Below are 14,499 nucleotides of genomic sequence, written 5' to 3' on the forward strand. Positions count from 1 at the left end.
TCGCTCTCTGGAATGTTTTCCTTCCTGGAAGAGAGAAACTGAAAGGCAGAACTGAGAAAGCTCTTTGCTCATTGATCTTGAGAGTTTCAGTGCAGAAACTGACGTGAATTCCCAGCACTGAGCTCTGCCTCTTAAAGGAGCNGAGGAAATAAAACAATAGCCTTTGTTCTGCTTCTCGACCGCTGCCTCTTTAAGAGAATCCACCAGGAAATGGGAGCTCGGGTTACAGCCCGCACTCGGGGAGACGTGGGAGCGCGGGCGCCCGAGCGCGACGCCGCCGAGANAAGGCCGTTGAGTTCCTCTTCCTGAGCCCCCCCTTCCTGCCGTTTCGAAATCCGCCGTCCATTTAAAGAAGCAGCGGCCGCTACCAACCGACATGGGCGGCTCGACTGCGAAGTGGACAGGACGTGCGCCTGGCAGAACCCGCTCCCCNGCTGCAAAACGCGGAGAACCGAATGACGTCTTAAATTCTAAACCCTATTGATACACACATGGGGCTTTAGCGTGTGGATGTGCGTTGTATTACAAATATATAAACATGTACCTCCTGTGGATATGAACGCATATAAAACAGGACCGATTTCCCGGATCCCCACCCTATAGATTTTTCCTCCTCCCTTGTCTTCAACTCTCCACGTAATAAAATGCGTTAGGACCTCTTCACACATCGAGAGAACGTTCTGAACCAGAACCGATTAAGGAGGCCGGGCTGGAAGAGTCCTACCGCTGAAAACGTGGGAATAATGGTTTTTTTGCGAGCCTCCGGATCTCCGCAGTGTTTGTCGGCTGGTAGTTCCATCGTCCCCAAAAGGGCTCCTGTCCACTCCATCTCCTCTACCTTGGACCACCTGCCGTCCGCCCCCCCTGCCGTCCACCCTCCCCAGCGTCCCCCTCCCCCATTATGTCTCTGCTTTCGATCCCTCTGCTTATGTTCCCGATGTTGACTCCCACTGCTGGGTCAAATCCTATAAACCTGTATATCACCGACTTATCGGTAAGATCTCTGGCTACTCTCAGCTTCCGTAAAAAGTGGGAAATAGTACCTATCTCCTAAGATTTTTAGCAAATACATACAAAGTACTTAATGACCTGAGTCCTTGCTACATATTATATGCGCTCCATGTTAGCTACAATTATTTAACCTCAGGACTGAATTTCAACTCCCGTTCCTTATCGCCTCCTTACCTTCTCCAAGTGACTCATACAAGTAATTGGAATTAGAAAGTGTGTGATTCCAAAGCAAAACAATAGTTGTGGAAAAGTGTACGTGGAGACCAGAGGTTGGCAATCTCTGTAAAGGGCCAGATACAAAACATTTGAGGATTTGTGTGCACAGAGGCAAGATTGAGGACATTATGTAGGTACTTCTATACTAGAGAGAAAATAAATGTACACATTTTTTTATTGACAAAATGTAGGATGTAATAGTAATCATTGTAATCAGGCCTAATAATAAGAGGAAAGGAATTCTTCTGGAAGGACGTTTTACTTAGTTGAACACCAGTTCACAATGTTCTCCGTCTTCAAAACTAATTGTCTATCTGTTTATCTATTAATGCTGATCTGTAATGAAATTTTACACACTTCATTTTTGAAAAGATTTTCTCACCCAGGTAGGTCCTGACAAATAATCCATGAACATATGATTTCAGTTAAGCATATCCATTGCTTGGAAGGCATATATACAATTCTCTTAGAATTCTCTTAGGTTCTCTTGATATTTCCCCTTTGTACATTGCAGATGAATCACTTTCAGTGGAAAATTAGATGCAAGTGCCTCAGTTGCACAGTTAAGTGGATTTTAAACATGGAAATTTCCTTTCCACTCGCATCAAAATCCAAAACCACTTTTGGAATTGTAGTTTGAGGTCAAAAGAATGTAACTCTGTCAATGTGTGTCAGAATAGAGATCTTCTTGTTTTAACTTTTGATGGCATGGGAAGTTTACAAAGCACCTTGATATTATCTGTGATTGTAACAACATTCCATCAAAATGATTTGACTGTAGTATAAACTTCACACATTGCTCTGCTTTGCCTTCTTAGGTTTGATTCATGAAAAACATCAAGTCCGTAGCGAAAGCTAATTTCCAAGGACATTCAGTGTTTAATAATCGTAGTTGAAGGAAGGTTTCACTTATTTATTCCCGTTTGTCAGTTGTTTCTCTGTTCCTTGTTTCCTGAATTTTTGGCAAGTTGGGCGTTTTTTTTTCATATTCCATTCAAATTCCTAGGTTGTCTTTGTAGCTCTTCTTTATGTTAAACATAGCTGCCCTCTAGAAATTACAGTTTGCACCTTTAATTATAACAGTTTATCTTCAAATATATTATTCTATTATAAGAATATATAAGAAACTTACAACAGCATAATGCCATGGTCACTCTCCCATCCTTTATGATACTGGCATACATTTTATTTCTATGTGTTATAAAACTCACATACATTGTGGGGTAGTTTTTTTTATATTTAAAAATTGTAAATATGTGCATGTAATGAAGGTACTAAAATATATGTTTCTTTTTAATTTTGCCCAGATATTTGTCCTTTCTGGTACGTCGTAATTTCTTCTTGCAGATATGGTATCATTTTTCTTTGGCCTCAAAAACTTTTGGCATTTCTTGCAGTGCAGTTTGTTGGAGATAAAGTCTCTCGGCTTTTGTCTGTGTGGGGATGTCTCTATTTCACATTCATTTTTGGAGGATGATCTTCAATATGTAAAATTTTAGGTTGACAGGTTCTTTTTCCTTTTGGCATTTTAAAGATGTCATTCCATTTCTGTCTCCATTATTTTTTATTAGAAGTCATTTGTAGTTCATATTCTAACTCCCTGTGTATGGTATCTTTTTTTTTCTCTAACTGCTTTTAAGGTCTCGCTAAGTTTGATTTTCAAAATTTTGACTCTGATGTGCCTCAGCATAGTTTTCTTTGCATTTGTTCTTCTTGATGTTGGCAGCAATTCTTGGACTATAACCTGATATCTTTCCTTAGTTTTGGAAAATTCTCATATATTACCTGTCTGAATATTGTTTCTGCTCATGTTCTCTCCTCTCCTTTTATTACTCTAATGATACATATATTAGACCACATGGCATTGTTCCATAGTTCTAAAATAACTCTGCTTTCCTTCTTTCCTCTTCGTCTTTCAATTTGGATCCCTTCTATTTCTCCCTTTTTTTTTTTTAATTTCTTTCCTCAGTTTCCGTCGTACTGGCAAGCCAAACCGTCTAACTAATTCTTACTGTGTTTTTTATTTTTAGCATTTCCATTTTTTTATATTCTCCACCCCTTGTCTGAAGTTGCCCATATCTTCATACATGGCTTCTACCTTTTCCTTTAAGTCCTTCAGCATTTTTGTCACACTGTGACGATTCTAAAATCTGGGTTCTTTCTCAGTTCACTTCTTTTGATGTTTTCCTTTCTTGATAGTGGGTTACATTTTCTCGTTTGTGTATGTGCCTTGATATTGTTTACTGTGTGCTGGACATTTTATTAATTAATTACTTAATTAAATGATGTTTTCCTCCAAAAAGGGCTAATACCTTCTCGTATAACACCACCAGAACTGAGGCTTAGTCTGTATGATGTACAGTTAAGCTGACTTTGGGGTTTGTTATAATTTTTTAGTTTGATTCAATTCACCACTGGCTTCAAATACTTTGAAGGCAGAACTAGGACTTCTCCTGCAACCAAATGTTGATTTAGAGCTCTTGTTCTCAGCTTTGCTGCTCTGCTGGATGTCTTCCTTAGTTTAACCCTCGGGAGAACATCTCTATTCTCTTCTGCCCCCCGTCCCCAATCTTTGTTAGCCGAAGGCCTGGAGTGCCAGGGTTCTGCTCTCAGCTCTTCTACTACCCTTCTACAAGACTTTCTTAGGGGCACCTGGGTGGCTCTGTTGGTTGAGTGTCTGACTTTGGCTCAGGTCATGATCTTGCAGTTCATGGGTTCAGGCCCTGTGTTGGGCTCCATGCTGGCAGCTCGGGGCTCAGCTCAGGGGCTCAGCTCAGATTCCATGTCTCCCTCTCTCTCTGCTCCTCCCCTGCTCATGCTCATGCTCTCTCTCTCTCTCTCTCTCTGCTTGTCTCTCTCAAAAATAAATAAACATCAGGAAAACCTGGGTGGCTCAGTCAGTTAAGCATCCGACTTTGGCTCAGGTCACAATCTCACAGGTGTGGGTTCGAGCCCCACATTGAGCTCTGTACTGACAGCTCAGAGCCCAGAGCCTGCTTTTTGGATTTTGTGTCTCCCTCTCTCTCTTGGCCCCTCCTCTGCTCATGTGCTATCTCTTTCTCACTCTCGAAAATAAACATTAAGAAAAAACTTTTTTTAATAAATAAACATTTAAAAACTTAAAAAAAAAAAACTTTCTTAGCTGAGAGCCCAATGTATCTGTGAGAGTTTCTCCCAACTCTTATTCTAAACGGCCTTTGTATTTGTGGTCCTACCCACAAACTTCAGTGGACTCTCTGTGGGAAAGAACTGTGAGGCAGTATGGGTCTCTCTGTGCCTGTGGCTCCTCTGGACTCTATGCACTGCCCACACACAGCCATCAGATTTGTCAGAAGTTAGGCTGATTTCTGCTTCCCACCACCTGTGGTGGATTTCTCATCCCTCCACTCCAGACAGGGGTGAGAGACACTATGGACCTCTTCTTTCGTCTGAAGGCTTGCTATTTTTCTGAAATTCAGTTCACTTAAATTCCTCTCATCTCTCTTTTATTTTTCATTTTCTTATTAATGTTTATTTGGGGGAGAGAGAGAGGGAGAGACAAAGCGCAACCAGGGGAGGGGCAGAGAGAGAGAGACACAGAGAGTCTGCAGCGAGGTCCAGGCTCTGAGCTGTCAGCACAGAGCCCAATGCGGGGCTCGAACCCACAAACCACAAGATTGTGACCTGAGCCAAAGTCGGATGCTTAACCGACTAAGCCACCCAGGCGCCCCTCTCTGGCTTTTTGAAAACTATAATATAGATTATTTGGCTTGTATTGGGTATTAGGGAGTGAATTGTGACTCATTACATACAAACTTGAAGAGGAACCTGCATGTCTTTATCCTCCGAAAGAGTAGTAAGGAAAGGCAAGGACTGGAGAAGAAAGCACAATTAAGACTGTGTGGAAATGGATGGGGTGCCTGGTGGCTCAGTCACTTAAGCGTCCGACTTCAGCTCAGGTCACCATCTCACAGTTCATGGGTTCAAGCCCCACATCAGGCTCTGTGCTGACAGTTCAGAGCCTGGAGCCTGCTTTGGATTCTGTGCCTCCCTCTCTCTCTGCTCCTTTCCCATTCGTATTCTGTCTCTCTCTGTCTCAAAAATAAATAAGCATTTTAAAAAGTTAGAAAAAAAGAATGGGTGTAAGTGGATTATTTAATTTAAAAACCAAAGCCATTATCATCGCATCATATTATAATTTTAAAATGAAAATAGCATTTTAAACAATACAAACTATAGTAAGAAACACCATCCATATATCTCTGTGAAACCAAAATTGCTTAAGAGGAGTCTGTTACAACTGGTAGGTGGGAAAGAAGAGAAATGTTTATGCTTATCCAGGTAAGACATAGCTTTTGAAATCTTGAGAATGCCTGCCCTAAACTACATATTTCCCTTATTATATCAGGGTACAATCAGAAATGCAGAATCATGGCGGGGGGGGGGGGAAGCAGTGTGTGTGTATATGTGTATGTGTGAGTGTGTGTGTGTGTGTGTGTATATATATATATATAGTGATCCTACTTCTCTGATTGCAGGTGACCAATATAGTAAAGGAAATATATATATGGCTGGCAGTTGGAAAGAGCAAATGGATGTAAAGTGGGTGAAATTAAGAACAAGCTAGAATACAAAAATATGAGCCCATGAGGATGGACCAAAACCCATGACATCGCCTCTGACCTTGATGCCCTAGGTGTCCTATACAAGCTAGGACCCTTTGTCATGGAACTAAACACACACACACACACACACACACACACACACACACCTGGCCCAGGAGATGCAGAAGATAAAGGAGGATCTTGGCAAAGGCTGATCAGTCACAGGCTCAGCTGCTGCCCACATCAATGAGGTGAGGCAACAGTTAAATGACAACGTGTGGGAGCAATAAACTGTCTGCCGCTTCATTTCTACCCTTCCAATCACACAAGACTCTCTCCCGTGGACCAGCCTAGCTGAAAACATACAGAGAAGTAAATTCTGGGAATGTAGGTAAACCTAACCCAAGTGTTTACCTTAAAAAGTCACTTGGGGGGGGGGGGCACCTGGGTGGCTCATTTGGTTGAGCATCTGGCTCTTGATTTTAGCTCAGGTCACAATCTCATGATTCATGAGTTCGAGTCCCCCATTGGTCTCTTTACCATCTGCACAGAATTCTTAGAATTCTTGAGTTCTCTCTCTCCTTTCTCTCTGCCCTACCTGTGCTCACTCGCACACATGCTCTCTCTCTCTCTCTAAGTAAATATTTTTTAAAAGTAAAAAAAAAAAAAACAAAAACCAGCCACTACAATAGTTTTCCCTAAGCCCCCTCTGACTGTTCTAGTTTTAGAATTTTTCAGTACCATCACATCTTTTCCCATCGAACCTTCAAACTATTCTCCTCCATATGCCTTCTACCTATGGTTTCCCCATCTTTCTTACTAATGCCACAATAGTATCAACCTCCAGCTTAATGAACTTCAAAATAATTGTTGACATGTTGCTCTCCTTTATAGCGTGTAAATTGCCTGTTCCCCAATCTCTGTGTTTCATTCGCACATTCTCCTCTATCTTTCCAGTCATCGTCCCAGAAGCAACAACTCTTCAGTTTGGGTGACTGCCATTTCTCTTTTTTCCCCACCAAATGTCTGTGGTTCATCTATATTGAATATGTTGGCTAAAATCCCTTCATTAGTTTACCATTGTCTGTAAAGGATATATTCCAAGACTCCAAAGCCACAGAGTATTGAACCCTTCATATACTATGTTTTCTCCTATAGATACATACCTACCTGTAATAGTTTACTTTGTAAATCAGGTGCAGTAAGATATTAACAACAATAATGAAATAGAACAATTTTAATAATACAGCATAATAAAAGTTATGCAAATATGGTCTTTCTCGCTTTCAAAATATCTTATTGTACTCTACCCATCCTTCTACTTGTGATGATAGGAGATGGTAAAGTGCCTACATGATGAGATGAAATAAGGTGAAACATAGGCACTGTGAATTAGTGTTAGGCTACCATTGACCTTCTACTGAAAAGTCACAGGGAGGATCATCTGCTTATAGACCACGGTTGACAGAGGGTGACTAAAACCATGGAAAGCGAGGGGCTCCTGGGTGGCTCAGTCGGTTAAGCATCCGACTTTGGCTCAGGTCATGATCTCACAGTTCGTAGGTTCGAGCCCCATGTTGGGCTCTGTGCTGACAGCTAGCTTGGAGCCTGCAGCCTGTTTTGGATTCTGTGTCTCCCTCTCTCTCTGACTCTCCCCTGCTCATGCTCTCTCTGTCTCTCTGTCTCTCTCCCTCTCTCTGAGATAAATTAAAAAAACAAAAACATTAATTAATTCAAATAAAAAATAAAACCATGGAGAGTGAAACCCTGGATAAGGGGGAAATACTGTACTCTCAGTTCTGTCTTTTTGTCTTGTCTTATAGTACTCAAATTTCTACCCACACAACCTAATCTGTGAAACTGTTTTCTGTCAAGTAGTAACTGACACTCACATCTTTCATAAATCAATCTCACACTATTTAAATGAAAGTTATCCAAAAGGTAAGGAGTTGGAATGCTGGAGTGGATGTATTATGTAAACACTGTTCATCCATCCCCTAATTATGACCCAGGGGGGTCCAGAAGACATCTCCTTCATCAAGGTTTTAGGAAATGCATTGTTGAAGCAAACAACAACTGTGTACAGTTTTGTATTAGTCATTCTCTATAAGCCATGAATGCTATCATTAAACTGGGTTCCTTGAATTCATTGGGGACAGTGGGATACTGTCACCAAGTGACATGACTTAACCGTCTTAACTACCAGAAACAAGGGAAACATTATAATAATGAGCAGAGCTAAAGGGATAACCAGAATGTCTTGTTCTTTGGCATTGGCTAATTCATCGTAATCTTCCTAGGATTGAAATATATAGACACCCTAGTAATGTCTTACTTGACTTGCAGATACAAAAAAGCTCTAGGTCTGGAGTAAAGACTTCTGACTTGAGTCCTAGAATAGATGGTCCTAGATCCTCCAATGATTCGCAGGCTTGATTCAGTCTGGATCAGTTAGACGCAGAGCTCCTTAAGTTAAGATGAGGCAAGTCTCCTCAAGGAAGAATCCTGCTACGTTGCCAAAATGTATAAATTTTCCACCTACCCTTCCCAAAGACACTGTGGCAACTTAACAGTATTATTGTACGTCAAGGGAGGGGAAATAACCAGAATTTGGGGTATTACTCATTACTATTTCTGAATTAATGATGATTCCAAGAACCCCAAGTGTCACTGTGGTGTGACAGTCAGAGTGGGGCCTAAGGAGTCAGGGGATAAATGGAGTTTTGGCTTGAGCCCAACTCACAGTGGACCTAGTGGAAGCCCAAACCCTCTCCATCATTATTTTCCAGTTCTGAAATGCAGAGTTGACATATTCAGCAAATGACAGAATCCCCACATTGTTCCCCAAGCATGGAGTGAGGGCTTTGTGATAGAAAGGACCAGGAGGAAGTCCCTAAAACTCACCTTACTTGCCAAACTGGTAAACCAAAGGCAATATAGCATTGTCAGACTAGTGTCACCACTAAGGCTTTGAAAGAAGGACAGGGGATGATTTCTAATACATTCCCATTTATTCCACCTATTCGGCCTATGAAGAAAAGCTAGATTTGTGGGAATGATGGTAGATTATAGTGAATTTAACCAGGTCATAATTCTAATCACAGCTGCTCTTCCAAACGAGGTTTCTACATCGGAGCAAACTGATACAATCCTTGGTACTTAGTGTGCACCTCTTGATCTGATTAATACTTCCCCTTTTACCTTTCCTAATAAAGACTACAAAAAGCCGCTTGCTTTCAAATGGTGGGACTAGCAATGTACTCCACTGTCCCATTACTGGGATGTCCCATCATCCAGTGTAAAAATATCTATATTGCCTCTCCATTCCGCAAAATACCATCGTGGTCCATTGTCATAAGGATAGCATGTTGATTGGACCCGATGAGCAGGAAGTGGCAAATATCCAAAGGGTGAGAAATAAATTTCATAAACATTTCAGGGCCTCCCATCTTAGTGGCTGCCTCCTCTGACCTGGGGCCTGGCCAAGATGTCTCTGCTAAGGTGGAAAAGTTGCCGCACCTAGCCGCCCCTACTCCAAAGACAGAGACACAACATTTAGTGAGGTCCCAGCGTTCAGCAGGGCCCAAGGAAAGAGAAGGCGCACCCAAGTCAGGTGCCAGCCCCCCCTGGCACCTGAGCCCTTTGAGCCCCAAGGCCCACTGAGAGTTGAAATGTCTGTGACAAATAGGGACGTCGGATGAGGCCCTTGGCAGGATCCTAGGTGAACCATAGTGCAGTCCAGTAGGGTTTGGAGCAACGCTATGCTGTCTTCTAAAGATAACCACTTACCCTCCTTTGAAGAAATGGCTTCTGGTTTGCCACTGGCCCCTGGAAGAGACGGAAGGCTTGACTTTGGACTGCCAAGTTGTGATAGACCCTGAACTGCTCACGTGATGTATCGTCTAGCCCACTAAATCATTATGTTGGGCGTGCACAGAGCACTGCAACGTGAATAGAAATACTGTATATAAGATCCGGCTCAGCTGCTTCAGATTCTGTATCTCCCCCTCTCTCTCTCTCTGACCTTCCCCTGCTCACGCTGTCGCTGTCTCTCTCTCTCTCAGAAATAAATAAAAAAACATTTAAAAATAAAAAAAAAAAGATCCAGCTCAGGTAGGTCCTGAAGGTACAAGTACGTTGCATCAGCAACTGACTGATTCCTGTGGCTCTTATTCCAAGTAATCGCCTCCGCTGTCTCCACCCACACCTCCGGCCTTTCGGGAAGTCCTCTGTGTCCGCTGTGCTAAAGAAGACAAAATTCAGGCGTGACTGCAGATGGGTTTGCAGGGTACCCCGACAGCACTGGAAAGTGGATACCTGCCACACTACCACCCCACTCAGAAGAGGCCTTAATGACAGTAGTTATGGAAAATCCTCCCAGGGGTGTGAGCTGGATATAGATTTGCCTGTCCCGCCCGCAATGCTTCTGGCAAAACCACCTTCTGTGAACCACAAAATGTCGCGTTCGTCCTCGTGGTATTCCACACGGCCTTGCTTTCTGAACGGAAAACTGATTTTATCCCAGATGAATGCCAGCAATGGGCTCAAGCTCATAGGATTCACTGGGTTTCTCATGTTCTCCGTCATTTTGAAGCAGTTGGCCTGATAGGAGAGTGGAATGGCCTTTTGAAGACTTCGTTGGGGTGCCAGCTGGGTGGCAACACGTCTCAGGGCAAGAATAATGCCTTACAGGATGCAATATACACACTGAGTAAGCAACCACCGTATGGTGCTTTTTATCTCAGTTCCAAGAATTAAGGGATGAAAACGGGATTGCTCCTCTTATTAATAACTCTAATGGTCCAATAACAAAACCCATGATTTCCTTCCCTCAACTTGGCGCACTGTTGGTTTAGAGGTCTTGGTTTCCAAAGGAAGGGTGCTTTACTGGGGATACAAACATGACTCCATTGAACTCGAAGTTGAGGCTGCAAGCTGGCCATTTGGGTCTTCTCATGCCACCGAACCAACTAGGGGGGGAAGCGGCTTCCTGTGTTAGCTAGTTGACGGATCCTACTCTTCAAGGGGAAATTGGATTGCTGCTACACAGTGGGGGCAGAAGGGAAAAATCTCTGGAATTCAACAGATCCTCTGCGGATACCTCTTCATACTCCTATGTGCTATGAAAAAGGTTGCTAGAAAGCTACAACAACCCAATTTACCAGGACTGCAAATGATACAGATCCTTCAGGAATGAAGGTTTGGGTCATCCTTTAGGAAATTTGAATGCTTGCTGAGATCAGCGAATACTAACTGGATAGTGGAGAAGGGAGGTTATAAATACCAGCCATGACCATGTAAGCAATTGCAGAAATGAGGATTGTAGTAGTTATGAGTACATTTTCTCTTTGATATGAATATATTCGTACATGTGTATATAAAGACACATACACGCCATTTCTTTTTTTTCTCTCCCATTCCTCTACTATCTAACATAAAATATTAACTTTATACATTAGAGTGTCAGTTACAAGATAGCAAATAAGAAATGGGATCCAGCTATAAGACAAATGGACATCATCTAAAGATGGATCTCGTTTGTGTATTCTTCAGGAAAAATCAGTGCCTTTTCAGTTGTATGAGGGGTAGTTACTTTTCTTAAGTGGAAACATGATTTTGCTATTATCTTTACTTGGAGGTGGTTAAAAGAAGATGTGTAGCTGCCCAACTGAAAAATAGTAGGCTACACTGAATTGGACTATGTTCCAGAATTCCCTTCCCATTATGACTCTGAGTTAGAGTTGGCCGAAAGAAGAGCCCGATGAAATCTGGAAGGTAGATGTCAGGTAGAGACCACTACTTTCAGAAGTGTGTTGCACTCAGATATCATGATGGATAGATCCAGAAGTCCCCACTGGATCCAAGTGTGGCCTCATTCTCCTTAAATTCCATGATCAGCCCACAGAGACCACAGCTTTCCATAGACCTCTAAAAGTTACCCTTTCAGTGGCCTCACGGCATCTGAATATGATTGGCCTCTTGAGTTTCCCTGAAACTTTCAACCTGTCTACCTGCGCCATTGTTTCCAGTTGATTGATTATTGATGGCTCACTGGTACAGTCCATGCAGGAAAGGCATGATAAATGCATGAGATTTTTTTCATTTACCAATGAATGATTCTCTATTATCTTTCCAAAGTGACCTCCTAGCTTTTCCCCCCAAGTATCTAAACTCATGGATTTAAACATGCTTGATCTGTTTTAATGCATTGCAATCAGTGCTTTTAGTGCCCTTAGGGATGTTCAAATTGTCCATCCTAGGGGAGCCTGGGTGGCTCAGTCAGATAAGCATCCAACTCTTGATTTTGGCTCAGGTCATAATCTCACAGTCGTGGGATCGAGTCCAGCTTCAGGCTCAATGCTGAATGCGGAGCCTGCTTAAGCTTCTCTCTCCCTCTGTCTCTGCCCCTCTCCCATGCACATGATCCCTTTCTCTCAAAAAAAAGTTAAATTAAGTAAAATTCCCATTATTATTTCTCCTTTCACCTATGCATTATTTAAAAGTATGGTCTCCTTTTAAATATTAAAAGTGCAGAATTCTTTTACATATTTTTATTTATTTTTAATTGACATCTTAGTTGCATCATGCTTCCAAGATTACTGTCATTTGATACCAATATGTTGAAAATTTCTGAGATGCCTTATATGTCCTTGTATAGAGGTCTACAAATTTTTTCTGTAAAAGGTCAGATAGTAGAGGGGCACCTGGGTGGCTCAGATGGTTGAGCATCTGATTTTGGCTCAGGTCATGATCTCACGGTTCATGGGTTCGAGCCCCGTGTCAGATTCTGTGCTGACAGCTAGCTCAGAGCCTGGAAGCTGTCTTCGGATTCTGTATCTCTCTCTCTCTGACCCTCTCCTGCTCACACTATGTCTCTCTCTCCCTCTCTCTCTCAAAAATAAATATAACAGTTTTTAAAAGGTCAGATAGTAGATATTTTTAGCTTGGTGAGCCATATTTTTTCTTCACCTTATCAATTTTTACTTTATCTGATTTGATACTATTTTATTAGGTATACCTAAGTTTAGAATTGTTAGATCTTATTGAATTGAGCTCTTATAAAACTATTACGAGTGTCTCCATAGTTAATAATTCTTAGTCTTAACAGTTATTATTTCCGATAAAAAAAAAATATAGCCACATCAGCTTTCTTTTGGTTGAGAAAAGAAAGTTGGTTATGTCCTTCTTTGCCTTTTTATTTTCAAGCTTTACTTGCTTTGGTCATTTTGGTGGCTCTCTGTTGAACATCCAGTAATTAGATTCAAAAACTTTTTTCGGACATTACCTACTTTTTTACTTGAACATACTTGATTTGTATATTATGATTACAGATTTATTTGGACTTGTTTATACAATGTCATTTTAAATTTCTATCTGTCCCATTTTTTATGTTTCTTTTTTATCCTTTTATAGCAGACACAGCAATGATTAGTAAATATTCTAAATGCTGTCCTATCTGAACACTTGCGTTTATTTTTTTTAATATAACTTATTGTCAAGTTGGCTAACACACAGTGTATATGGTGTGCTCTTGGTTTTGGCTGTAGATTCCCTATGATTCATCGCTTACATACAATACCCAGTGCTCATCCCGACAAGAGCCCTCCTCAATGCCCATCACCCATGTTCCCCTCTCCTCTGCCCCCTCCATCAACCCTCAGTTTTTTCTCTGTGTTTAAGTGTCTCTTATGGTTTGCCTGTTTGTAACTATTTTTTCTCCTTCCCTTCCCCCATGGTCTTCTGTTAAGTTTATCAAGTTCCACATATGAGTGAAAACATATGATATTTGTCTTTCTCTGACTGACTTACTTCACTTAGCATGATACCCTCCAGTTCCATCATGTTGCTACAAATGGCAGGATTTCATTCTTTCCCATTGCCAAGTAGTGTTCCATTGTGTATATAAACCACATCTTCTTTATCCATTCATCAGTTGATGGACTAGGCTCTTTCTATAATTTGGCTATTGTTGATAGTGCTGCTATGAACATTGGGGTACCTGTGCCCTTATGCATCAGCACTCCTGTATCCTTTGGGTAAACTCCTTGTAGTGCTATTGCTGGGCCACAGGGGAGTTCTATTTTAAATTTTTTTGAGGAACCTCCACACTTTTCCAGAGGAGCTGCACCAGTTTACATTCCCACCAACAGTGGAGGAGGGTACCCATTTCTCCACATCCTCGCCAGCATCTAGAGTCCTCTGATTTGCTCATTTTAGCCACTCTGACCGGTGTGAGATGATATCTCAGTGTGGTTTTAATCTGTATTTCCCTGATGCTGAGGGATGCTGAGCATTGTTTCATGTGTCTGTTGGCCATCTGGATGTCCTCTTTGGAGAAGTGTTTATTCATATCTTCTGCCTATTTCTTTGCTGGATTATTGTGTTTCGGGTATTGAGTTCGGAAAGTTCTCTATAGAATTTAGATACTAACCCTCTATCTGATATGTCATTTGCAATATCCTTTCCCATTCATTGGTTGCCTTTTAGTTTTATTGATTGTTTCTTTTGCCTTTAGGAGGGGCAACCCAATCCTCAGCTATAGACATGAAAGTGACATATGCGGTTTCCAGTCAAAAGCTGGGAAGGGTGGGTTTCGGTTCTCCACGTGTTCTTTTATCCTGTTGCAATGGCTTACAACATGCTGGAGGGCAAAACCTTCATCAGTCAAGTCCTTCAATGACTGTGCAGA

The sequence above is a fragment of the Crocuta crocuta genome, unplaced genomic scaffold (assembly GCF_008692635.1).
Source record: "Crocuta crocuta isolate KB4526 unplaced genomic scaffold, BGI_CrCroc_1.0 scaffold262, whole genome shotgun sequence".
NCBI classification, from domain to species: Eukaryota; Metazoa; Chordata; class Mammalia; order Carnivora; family Hyaenidae; genus Crocuta; species Crocuta crocuta.